The following is a 13,760-nucleotide window of genomic DNA, read 5'->3' on the forward strand; positions in this document are numbered from 1 at the left end:
ATAGGCACAGCCTGAGTAAACAGCTAAGGAAATACCTACTACACTCTAGAAAGCAGGAAACTAAGACAGAAACAGCTTTATTATCATTCCTTACAAAGATCTTAGCCCACAAACTCAAAGTAGAACACCCAGAATCACATTCATACATTACATTTAGTAAGTTCGTTCTTTACTGGTATACCGACATGTGGCTTGGTATTGTCTATCTTATTTATAATCGGGTTGGATTCCTTGAACCTAATTTGAATCTTCACAAAAGGCTGCTGCCAAAATTTTTGCTGCTTCACACAATATTGTACCCAATTTTTACGAGGATCCGTCAGTAGCAGATTGATTTAGTATATCTTATTCACTTTCTGACACGATCCTCTCTATTTCTTCCATTAGGCGCTCTTTTTCATCGACCAATTCCTCATTCATCTCCTGAAGCTCTTCTATCTGCTTAGTTTGCTCCGAGTCCTTCCTGAAAATTTATGGTAAAAAACCAGGTTAAAAACTAGAGACCTGCAAAATGTTTGATAACCTGTGTGGAAGGATTTCTGCAATGACCACCAAACAACCATTTTGGGTCGTGAGGTATTTGGAGATATTTTATGAATGGTAGTGAAAAAGTAATGATAGAATATTGAATAGTAGTGAAAAGTAGGTGAAAAGTAATAATAAAATAATGAATAGTAGTGAGGTATTATCAGAATACCTGAGAATACCCAGTACCCAAACTAGGCCGCCTTGCGGATGCATCACATTTACTTTGACATTGCATTTCCAATTATTGATTAACAAAACAATCTGTTAGGTGTGGTGTTGAAGTATGATTATAACTTTCGAGCTTCCATAAGATATAGAAAGCTTATAATATATGCACAAAGGACAATAAGAAGCTACAAAATACCAAAGCACTACGTACTTCCAATGTTAATGCTTTCATCTAATTAAAGTGGTTTTATAGCGTGGTTTCCTCCTCAAGGCCTTGAAGCAACATGCAGGTCACTGGAGAGAGAAACGGCATCACATGCATTTCATCCAGGCAGGGCTTCCTGATCTTATATAGTGCATCTAGTTCTGGCATCCAAGCCAAGTGACCAAGAATCATCAGTCAATTAATACCCTAAAAAACAATACTTTTAGCTCCTGAATTTGTAAGTTTGACATCAGGAAATTGGAAACCTATTCTAATTGTCTCTTTGAAACTTCATCCCTACTTAAACCCAATGTGCCACTGACCGTTAGCAAAGGATAATTTGATTTCTTAGATGGCGTGATGTGATGAAATAGGATTTTAGTCTATCTCATGAAGAGGCCTTTCATAGTTCTGGTCCACCCTCGTTAAAAGAATACCCAAAAGTCGTTCCGAGTTGAAGTTTTAGCATTGTAACGTTCCAAAGTCAAGAGTGATTTCAATGAGGATGTATACATCATTAAATCCTATCTAAAGAAGTGCACATCTTATTTTATAGATCGTTCTGCAAAGTCCTTTTTATTTTACTTTTTTATTTGTTTTTGGTTTCCCCCTCTTTTTTTTTTTTTGTATCTATCATGTAGCAACTTAGTTGCACCAAGAAGCTCATTAAAAGATATTCCACCGATCTGCCAGGCGAGGAGGGACCAGCTGACATCCCTATGTACATCATGTAAGAACAGAGATTCAAAGTTTTTGATAAGTAACAGAGAATCAAATTTAGCAGCCAGCTGACACACTCCCCTAACTGAAGTTTTCATATACCATGATATATTCGCAAGAGTGTCCAAATGCTGTGCAGTCACTTTAAAAAAAATGAATAAATACGAAATCCACGTGAAAGGAAATTAATTTTTTAATAGTGGATTCTACTCTTTTTCAAAGCGACTGTACAGCGCTTGCGCACTCCACGACTATATGTAGCATTACTCCATTCATAATGACTCTCACTGCATTATCTGCCTTCTAAAAAAAAAAAAGAAAAAAAAAGACCAGTCCTAAGCATAGATAATGAAAATAGCTCTACCGTAAACTTTTGCAGTAACTGGATGGATGAAGTTCAATCTTCTGTCCTAGTCAGGTCGCCCTGATTACATATTTGTACCTCTTTTTTCTTTTTCTGATAAGTAATAATTCCTCACTAAGTAAACTATAAAGATGCCTATCTAGAAGAAGATAAAGATACAAGAAAGTCATGTATATTTGGGGCTCTTCAACTGTTCGTTGTGGATTAAATCATTAAATGGAGGTACAACTGACTAACTGAGTGTGTTTGTTTCAGCAAAGATGAGTTTTTTTATAATCTTTTCTTGCACCAAGCATGGAAAGTAAAACAATGGAAGTCATAATAACTACATTCATATCTAGACTTTCCTATGGGTGGATGATATAACTTGTATGGTTTGCAGATATAAATGCTTATTACCATAGAAGCTATTTATTATCTTTTTCAGTTATGCTGCCAAATCCATGAATAAACATATAATCTGGATTCCAGAACAGAATCTCTGGTTGCTTTGATTCTTTCATCATCTAGATCAATGCATTATAGATATGCATAGTGAATAAAATTTAAATGTTTCACACTCATGTACCTATGACAGCAGCAATTCTGGCGACGTCATTTTGAATGGGTAAGAAGAGTTTACTTAACTCTAGATTGTGTCTGTTTGACTTCATTTAGTATTGAAATAAGAATTCAAGATTTTAGACTTTATATCTTTGCCAAAACATGCCTTCTGTAGGCAACAATGACTGTACAAGTTTCTCATTCAAAAGGGTAATCTACTTGGTCTTAGGAGATGCTGAAAGGAACAATTCAAGCACTGTAGTTGTAAGATACTAAGCATGTTGATTAAAATCACCAAAGAAGTTCACAATGAATAAAGAAGCAGTACAGTCTTGAACATTAGATTACGAGTATACGATATCCCAAGTGCAAGGAAATAATGTTGTTTTTTTTTCTTGTTACCTATTCATGAAAGACTGGTTTAAGTTTGAGTGACCGCACTTCCTTCTCAAGGTTTTCACATTGCTTCAAGACAGATTGCATGTCTGATGGAATTGCTGGTGTCAAATTCCTTTCCTTTGCCTCCGCCATTCTACATCAATGAGAAATTCAAAATGAACCAGCATTTTCTAGCTGTAGCAAAAACAGGCAATTCTATCTTCTCATGTTGCCAACACAAGGTTTTTCTTTGAATTCAATCAAATCTTCTCGCATGCTTGAAATTAGAGAATAGTGACATCAATCGAGTAGTGATCATAAAGAGATACGCAAGTTTTTTTATAGGTAAAATAGAACTTTATTGATAGACAAAAGTAGGTGTAGTGCAAGTACACAAGAGAACACCTAGCACAAGTTAGGAACTAGTAATGGATACAAGGAAATCATGAAAATTAGCCCCATTGAAATCAATGACAGTAGCCCAACAAAATAAAATGTTAAAGAAGATCTCTTGAGCTCGTTCAAGGAACATTCCTGATCCTCAAAGCACCAACCATCCAAAGACGCCATATAAGACATGGGGGGATCATTTTCTACAAAGCAACAATTTGGGGTTTACCAAGAAGGCCTCTCCAACATGCATGAAGATCCACCACCCAGCATTACCCATGCTAATCCGGTCATGTTGAAGATGTCATCCCATAATATACTGGCCACCTCAAAATGTAATAGTAATTGATCCACGATTTCCCCATTTCACATATAATGCCTATCAATGACAATAAGCCCACGTTTTCTCACAATATCAATGATAAGGTGTTTCCAATGGGAGGCAATCCAGCCAAAGAAAGCTACATTGGGGGTACCTTACACTTCCAAGGAAAAGGGTTGCGGTTTTCCTTGTCCAAGAATCCATATCAATGTTCGTACAAGAATCCATATCATCCAATCCACCACAACATTATCAATGTTCGTAGCATACAACAAGCAGAAAAGTAATGGCTCCTAATTGCCAATCCTGAGCCGTTCTAAGAGAACAAACAGTTTGTTGTCGATCATATTTGCCATTGAAGCCTCCTTATCACGTGCAATCCGAAAGAGGGAGGGGAATGCGATCTTGAGGGCCCTATTGCCACACCAAGCATCATGCTAAAAAAACACTAGAGCCCTCAGCTACCTTAAATCTAAAATATCTGTAAAACACCCACATCCATTTCTAATATTTTTTCACAATCCCACTCCATGCGCATCCTTAACTTCAATAGAACACTATCACCCCTACCGCTCCCACACTTGGAGTCAACAACAACCCTCCACAAAGCCTCCTCCTCCTGGTGATACCGCCACAACTTATGAACTCCCAATTCTCCACAAGATTGTGGAGAAAACCTTGTCCCATTTAACAATATGGAACTTGACTTCATCCCCAATTCCTTCCTATAGGAAAGCATAGAAGATCTTATAATACAATCTACTACCCATGCAAGTAAGGGAAATATGGATAGAAAATATGTTGGGAGGTTAGAAAGTATGCTTTAGGTTAATGGCTGGTTTGGTTACACAAAATCAAACTATCTCATTTCATATAATCATTACAACTTTTCCAAACTCTCATACCAAATATAATAAACAATTCAACTTTTTCAAATTACAAAACAAAAATAATATTAAAAAATAATATTATAACAATATTTTATTCAACTTTTAACAAAACATCCAATCTCATCTTATCTGTACTGTGTAACTAAACGAGGCTTAAGTTAATTATGCCCCCTTTAGACAAGTAGACCATTTTCCAACCTGTCAACCTTCTCTCAATCTTCTCTAACACGCATTCCAAATAACCCCCAAAAGGAAGGCCAAGGTATTTCATGGGTAAGGAAGCAACCTTACAACCCAAAATGCTTACCAGACTCCAAATATTTCTCATGGCGCCTATCGGAACCATTTCTGACTTTACAAGATTCGCTTTCAATCTACAAGTTTTCCGTTTTGAAACTTATTATTTCAATGCTCAATTATTAGTCTACCCTTAATTGAATGTCTCTTGAACTAAAGTAGAAAGTTTTGAGAAAAGATGACTCCATTATTGGATTACCCACCTCTGCAGGATTTCTAAAAGGACAAGTCATAGTTAAACCTTCCAAAGTCACTTCTATAGCACAATTACACCACACATCCAACATGGGACATGCAACTCCTTTCGCAATCCACATAATTCGGATATGACAACCAACCTCACTCAAATTCATGACACCCTCACCAGGACCTCTTTGTACCATAATACCCAGATGCCACATAGTTTTGATATTTTCAGTCAATCAAAGGAAGAACTAGCAACATCAGCACGATATCCCAAAAACCTAGTCACTATTGGGGCGTGTGTTGTGCACCTGTAACGTTACTAGACTCAAACGACATTTATGATCCAGGAATGCGCTAGTCACATCAATGTGAAACTCAAAATTTCTAGTTAGAACCTCCAAATGACATATATTGTTTGGTTCCACCTAGTACATAAGCGATTTGAAATTTTGCTCACACTTGCGTAATGCTTGACAATCTGGAGTACCCACCCACTAAATTATAGATTGTAACTGCAAGTAGTGAATACAGGTGATAATTGTTTGATAGTCATGAAAAATAGTTTGATTCACCATGTGTCTTTGACCTATTATGTTCTAGTGCCTATGGGTGACAAAGCGTGAAAAATTGCCCAGAGAGAATGGTAGGGTCACAAATAAGCCTATAATGACAAGTATAAAATCAGTGTTTTATAATAGAAACCTGAAAGGGACATTCAAGACCCCAGAATTGCCATTAATTATATGTAGCTAATATGTAATACTTTCTTTCATAACAAATTTAACTCACCAGAAGTAAATGAAATCAAGCTAATGCTCCCAGACATACAGTGGAATGAATAAAGGCTGCACTTCCTTAATGTGTACGTGTGCACTTTTACTTGTGTCTTGTTAATTTCAAGTATGCTTCTTACATGAGATACACAATATTTGGGATAAAACTCGTCTAGTTTGTTTTCACAAATGAGATGAGTTGAGATTAAAGTTAAAAGTTAAATAAAATATTGTTAGAATATATTTTTTTAATATTATTTTTGTTTTTGAATTTGAAAAAATTGAATTATTTATTTTATTTTATGTGAGAATTTGAGAAAAATATAATGATAAGATGAGATAAGAGGAATTGTGAAAACAAACCAGACCCTCCACCCTACGCTTTGTTGTAGAATCTTTTTCCTGGTCCACTGCACAACTTCTGTTTGTTAGAGATGATATGATTGCATAATTGTTACACGACCACATCTGTGAAATGGAAAATCTCCGTATAGTGGAAGTGTCAAAATAAGCATAGTGATGAAAAGACAAAGTTCCCACAAATGCAAATAATGAGAGTCAAAGGTGCGTGGCACACATGCATGCTTTATTTCTCAAACATCTCAATTAGATTTTGCAGACAACTTGTCAAAATATGCCGTGTAAGGTGTCTGAAGTTTTCCCTCAAGTATACACATTAGCAATTCTATTGCAAGTGTTTCAGTTGAAAAGGAAAATGAAATTTAGATATGCTATGACACATGAGTAAAACAAACATGCAAAGACGAAACGTTGCAATCACGTTAGTGAGGCATTGTCTGAGCTAAATCCATCTCCCTGATGGCTATCCTAATTTTGGTTTTTAGGCATAAAGGGAACCAGACAAAAAATATTTTTTTATTTCCGGCAGAAACTCATGGGTTTAAATTTCAACAAGAAACAGATCAAATTCACAACCCTCCAATACTTTCCTTCTGTCTTATTTTTCTTTTTCTTTTTTCCAATGGTAAGCTATGCCATGCGCCCGGTAGACCCACGATCTCATCCTCTACTCCATTTTCCACCATAGAACTACATTTCATTTAATCATTTTACGTATAGATACAGGTTACTGATGTTTTGGATGAACTTAAATAGGCTTTGAAGAATTAAACTTTCATGTCCTCATTACATTTGCTGAGCGAATCATAAAATTGGAAGACCTGATTTCAAACATAGTAGATCACCTGAAACTGCTGATGTCGCAGATCCATATCGAACAAGACTCCCCCTCTAAATAATATGCCCAGAAAAAAAGAACAAAGAAAACTAAAACCTGATTAGAAATTTCTCCACATTTTTAAGCAAATACTTCACACACTATTACATGAATAAGTACATGCCTTTCGAACTTCTTTCAAAGTGTCAATTATCCTTTTCTCTGATTTCTGCATTTACACCAGAACACATACCTGAAGCATCTGAAAGTATAGTTCTTCCATGGCGACAAGAGAAAAGAAAATAATATTATGTGTTGGTGTAATTGAATTTTGCACGATATTAAATCTCAACTATGTTTTACTGAAATTCTCCACATTCATATTGAGCTTCACCATTGATAATGGTTGAATAATTCAGCATGTACTCTTTCCTTCAAATTGACTGGTTCAACCTTATGGGATATCCGAGTGCACCCTAGAAAATAAATGTTTTCTTCATAAAACTCTCAAAAATAATGTCAAAAGTGCATCAGCATTCCCTAACTATAAGCATAGCATAATGTGTTCATAATCTGATTTGGACCTACACAAAATTCTCATTTACCGTGAAACAAGTGCCAGGAAGTCACATGGCAAAAACAGTGAAATTACCCAATCCCCCACCTCCCCTTTCACAATTTTGACAAATGACAGCAATTATGGCATTTATAAATGACCGAGCTAATAAATTCCATCATAATTAAGGGAAAAAATACCTACCAATATGAATAAAAAGATTTTAGAACAAAGAGTCTAGGATGCTGAAGGATAATGATGATGATAGGATGGCTAGAAACTGTTTTAATCAACTTATGCATATTCATCATCATGTGGACTATATACCTAGTTCCATTTTGAAATATGTAATACGCCAGAACAGAATCTCTGGTTACTTTGATTCTTTCATCATCTACATCAATGGATTATAGATATGCATAGTGAATAAAATTTAAATGTTTCACACTCATGTACCTATGACAGCAGCAATTTTGTCATTTTGAATGGGTAAGAAGAATTTACTTAACTCTAGATTGTGTCTGTTTGACTTCATTTAGTATAATTGAAATAAGAATTCAAGATTTTAGACTCTATATCTTTACCAAAACATGCCTTCTGTAGGCAACAATGACTGTACAAGTTTCTCATTCAAAAGGGTAATCTACTTGGTCTTAAGAGATGCTGAAAGTAACAATTGAAGCACTGTAGTTGTAAGATACTTGGCATGTTGATCAAAATCACCAAAGAAGTTCACAATGAATAACGAAGCAGTACAGTCTTGAACATTAGATTACGAGTATACGATATCCCGAGTGCTAGGAATTAATGTTGTTTTCTTCTTGTTACCTATTCATGAAAGACTGGTTTAAGTTTGAGTGACCGCACTTCCTTATCAAGGTTTTCACATTGCTTCAAGACAGATTGCATGTCTGATGGAATTGCTGGTGTCAAATTCCTTTCATTTGCCTCCGCCATTCTACATCAATGAGAAATTCATAATGAACCAGCATTTTCTAGCTGTAGCAAAAACAGACAATTCTATCTTCTCATGTTGCCAACACAAGGTCTTTCTTTGAATTCAATCAAATCTTCTCGCATGCTTGAAATTAGAGAATAGTGACAGCAATCGAGTAGTGATCATAAAGAGATATGTAAGTTTTTTTTATAGGTAAAATAGAACTTTATTGATAGACAAAAGTAGGTGTAGCGCAAGTACACGAGAACACCTAGCACAAGTTAGGAATGGATACAAGGAAATCATGAAAACTAGCCCCATTGAAATCAATGACAGTAGCCCAAAAAAATAACGTGTTAAAGAAGGATCTCTTTAGCTCGTTCAAGGAACATTCCTGATCTTCAAAGCACCAACCATCCAACGACGCCAGATAAGAGATAGGGGGATCGTTTTCTACAAAGCGGCAATTTGGGGTTTACCAAGAAGGCCTCTCCAACATGCAAGAAGATCTACCACCCTTTTGGGCATTACCCATGCTAATTCGGTCATGTTGAAGATGTCATCCCATAATATACTGGCCACCTCAAAATGTAATAGTAATTGATCCACGATTTCCCATTTCACATATAACACCTATCAATGACAATAAGCCCACGTTTTCTCACAATATCAATGGTAAGGAGTTTCCAATGGGAGGCAGTCCAGCCAAAGAAAGCTACCTTGGGGGTACCTTACACCACCAAATACACTTCCAAGGAAAAGGGTTGCGGTTTTCCTAGTCCAAGAATCCATATCATCCAATCCACCACAACATTATCAATTTTCGTAGCATACAACAAGCAGAAAAATTCTGTAATGGCTCCTAATTGCCAATCCTGAGCCGCTCTAAGAGAACAAACAATATGCTGTCGATCATATTTGCCATTGAAGCCTCCTTATCACGTGCAATCTGAAAGAGGGTGGGGATGGGAAATGCAATCTTGAGGACCCTATTGCCACACCAAGCATCAAGCCAAAAAAACACAAGAGCCCTCAGCTACCTTAAATCTAAAATTTGTAAAACACCTCCATCCATTTCTAATATTTTTTTACAACCCCACTCCATGCGCATCCTTAACTTCAATAGAACACTATCACCCCTACCGCTCCCACACTTGGAGTCAACAACAACCCTCCACAAAGGCTTCTCCTCTTGGTAATACCATCACAACTTACGAACCCCCAATTCTCCACAAGATTGTGGAGAAAACCTTGTCCCATTTAACAAGATTGAACATGACTTCATCCCCAATTCCTCCCTATGGGAAAGCATAGAAGATCTTATAATACAATCTGCTACCCATGCAAGTAAGGGAAATATGGATAGAAAATATGTTGGGTGGTTAGAGAGTATGCTTTAGGTTAATGGCTGGTTTGGTTACACAAAATCAAGCTATCTCATCTCATCTAATCATTACAATTTTTTCAAACTCTCATATCAAATATAATAAACAATTCAATTTTTTCAAATTCTAAAACAAAAATAATATTAAAAAATAATATTATAACAATATTTTATTCAGCTTTCAACAAAACATCCCATCTCATCTCATCTCATCTCATCTGAACTTCGTAATCAAACGAGGCTTAAGTTAATTCTGCCCCTTTTGACAAGTAGACCATTTTCCAACCTGTCAACTTTCTCTCAATCTTCTCTAACACGCATCCCAAATAGCCTTCAACTTATAAGCAGCTCCCAAAGGAAGGCCAAGGTATTTCATGGGTAAGGAAGCAACCTTAAAACCCAAAATGCTTACCAGACTCCAAATATTTTTCATGGCGCCTACCGGAACCATTTCTAATTTTACAAGATTCACTTTCAATCTACAAGTTTTCCGTTTTGAAACTTATTATTTCAATGCTCAATTATTAGTCTACCCTTAATTGAATGTCTCTTGAACTAAAGTAGAAAGTTTTGAGAAAAGATGACACGATCTCACAACTCCATTATTGGATTAGCCACCTCTGCAGGATTTCTGAAAGGACAAGCCATAGTTAAACCTTCCAAATTCACTTCTATAGCACGGTTACACCACACATCCAACATGGGACATGCAACTCCTTTCGCAATCCACATAATTCGGATATGACAACCATCCTCACTCAAATTCATGACACCCTCATAAGGACCTCTTTGTACCATAATACCCATATGCCACACAGTTTTAATATATTCAGTCAATCAAAGGAAGAACTAGCAACATCAGCACGATATCCCAAAAACCTAGTCACTATTGGGGTGTGTGTTGTGCACCTGTAACGTTACTAGACTCAAACGACATTTATGATCCAGGAATGCGCTAGTCACATCAATGTGAAACTCAATTTCTAGTCACACTTAGAACCTCTAAATGACATATATTGTCTGGTTCCACACCTAGTACATAAGCGATGTGGAATTTTGCTCACACTTGCGTAATGCTTGACATATCTGGAGTACCCACCCACTAAATTATAGATTGTAACTGCAAGTAGTGAATACATGTGATAATTGTTTGATAGTCATGAAAAACAGTTTGATTCAAAAGTAAACAACTTACGAAAAGACCAAGCAAAATCATAACAGAAATGCACTGCTACGTAGTGTGACAACTGATATTGTTTTAACCATTAGATAGCCCAACAGCCTTAGCTTTATGGTTTTTATTTTCTAGTTACTTTTTTAACCACATCTTTTGGCTCCATTTATGCAGGAACATAATAATCAAATTTAAAAAATCAATGGGCCATGTAGCATGGCATGTAAAACAATTTCACCATGTGTCTTTGACCTATTATGTTCTAGTGCCTATGGGTGACAAAACGTGAAAAATTGCCCACAGAGAATGATAGGGTCACAAATAAGCCTATAATGACAAGTATAAAATCAGTGCTTTACAATAGAAATCTGAAAGGGACATTCAAGACCCCAGAATTGCCATTAATTATATGTAGCTAATATGCAATACTTTCTTTCTTTACAAATTTAACTCACCAGAAGTAAATGAAATCAAGCTAATGCTCTAGACATACAGTGGAATGAATAAAGGTTGCACTTCCTTAATGTGTACCTGTGCGCTTTTACTTGTGTCTTGTTAATTTCAAGTATATATGCTTCTTACATGAGATACACAGTATTTGGGATAAAATACGTCTAGTTTGTTTTCACAAATGAGATGAGTTGAGATTAAAATTAAAAGTTGAATAAAATATTGTTAAAATATATATTTTAATATTATTTTTGTTTTGAGATTTGAAAAAATTGAATTATTTATTTTATTTTATGCGAGAATTTGAAAAAATTATAATAATGAGATGAGATGAGAGGAATTGTAAAAACAAATGAGGCCCTCCACCCTACGCTTTGTCGTAGAATCTTCTTCCTGGTCCACTGCACAACTTCTGTTTGTTAGAGATGATATGATTGCATAATTGTTACACGACCACATTTGTGAAATGGAAAATCTCCGTATAGTGGAAGTGTCAAAATAAGCATAGTGATGAAAAGACAAAGTTCTCACAAATGCAAATAATGAGAGTCAAACGTGCGTGGCACACATGCACACTTTATTTCTCTGGCAAACATCTCAATTAGATTTTGCAGACAACTTGTCAAAATATGTCGCGCTGGGTTTCTGAAGTTTTCCCTCAAGTATACGCATTAGCAATTCTGTTGTAAGTGTTGCAGTTGAAAAGGAAAAAGAAATTTAGATGTGCTATGACACACGAGTAAAACAAACATGCAAAGATGAAATGTTGCAATCACGTTAGTAAGGCATTGTCTGAGCTAAATCCATCTCCTTGACGGCTATCCTAATTTTGGTTTTTAGGTATAAAGGGAACCAAACAAAAAATAGTTTTTATTTCCGACAGAAACTCGTGGGTTTAAATTTCAACAAGAAACAGATCAAATTCACAACCCACCAATACTTTCCTTTTGTCTTTCTTTTTCTTTTTCTTTTTCCAATGGTAAGCTACGCCATGCGCCCAGTAGACCCACGACCTCATCCTCTACTCCATTTTCGACCATAGAACTGCATTTCATTTAATCATTTTACGTATAGATACAGGTCCACCGATGTTTTGGATTGCTGAGTGAATCATAAAATTTGAAGACCTATTTTCAAACATAGTAGATCACCTGAAACCGCTGATATCGTAGATCCATATCGGACAAGACTCCCCTCTACATAATATGCCCAGAAAAAAAGAACAAAGAAAACTAAAACCTGGTTAGAAATTTCCCCACATTTTTAAGCAAATACTTCACACACTTTTACATGAATAAGTACATGCCTTTCGATCTTCTTTCAAAGTGTCAATTCTCCTTTTCTCTGATTTCCGCATTTACACCAAAACACATACCTGAAGCATCTGAAAGTATAGTTCTTCCATGGCAACAAGAGAAAAGAAATGAATATTATGTGTTGGTGTAATTGAATTTTGCACGATATTAAATCTCAACTATGTTTTACTGAAATTCTCCACATTCATATTGAGCTTCACCATTGATAATGGCTGAATAATTCAGCATGTACTATTTCCTTCAAATTGACTGGTTCAACTTTATGGGATATCCGAGTGCACCCTAGAAAAGAAATTTTTTCTTCATAAAACTCTAAAAAATGATGTCAAAAGTGCATCAATATTCCCTAACTACAAGCATAGCATAATCTGATTTGGACCTACACAAAATTCTCATTTACTGTGGAACAAGTGCCAGGAAGTCACATGGTAAAAACAGTGAAATTACCCAATCCCCCACCTCCCCTTTCACAATTTTGACAAATGACAGCAATGATGGCATTTATAAATGACCAAGCTAATAAATTCCATCATAATTAAGGGAAAAAAATACCTACCAGTATGAATAAAAAGATTTCAGAACAAAGAGTCTAGGATGCTAAAGGATAATGATGATGATAGGATGGCTAGAAATTGTTTAAATCAACTTATGCATATTCATCATCATGTGGACTATATACCTAGTTCCATTTTCTGAACTCCTGCCATTTCCAACTTGTTTCCTTTAGCTCTCACAAGTGCTTAGAGTCTGACTTGTATTACTAGGACCATCACATGCATCAAACCCAACTGAAACTACTGGTGCAGTAGTAGAAGATTCACTCCGAGAAGGTTCTTGAGAGACTCTGGGATGGATTAGTTTCGTGGGGTTTACAAAACCTTCCAAGTCAAGATCTATGGATTCTTCAACTGCTTCTAAAATCACTGAATCCTTAACTTGGACATGAGATGCTTCTTGAAAAGTTTTTGGTATTTCGTTTAAATGACTACGTACTTTGCACAT

The 13,760-nt window shown here is 35.9% G+C and overlaps 1 pseudogene; it reads right to left on the reverse strand.

Moving 5' to 3' along the window:
* Positions 1 to 37: 37 nt before the first annotated feature.
* Positions 38 to 13,760, reverse strand: LOC118347694 (annotated as a pseudogene).

Source organism: Juglans regia, chromosome 2, assembly GCF_001411555.2.
Source record: "Juglans regia cultivar Chandler chromosome 2, Walnut 2.0, whole genome shotgun sequence".
Taxonomy (NCBI): Eukaryota; Viridiplantae; Streptophyta; class Magnoliopsida; order Fagales; family Juglandaceae; genus Juglans; species Juglans regia.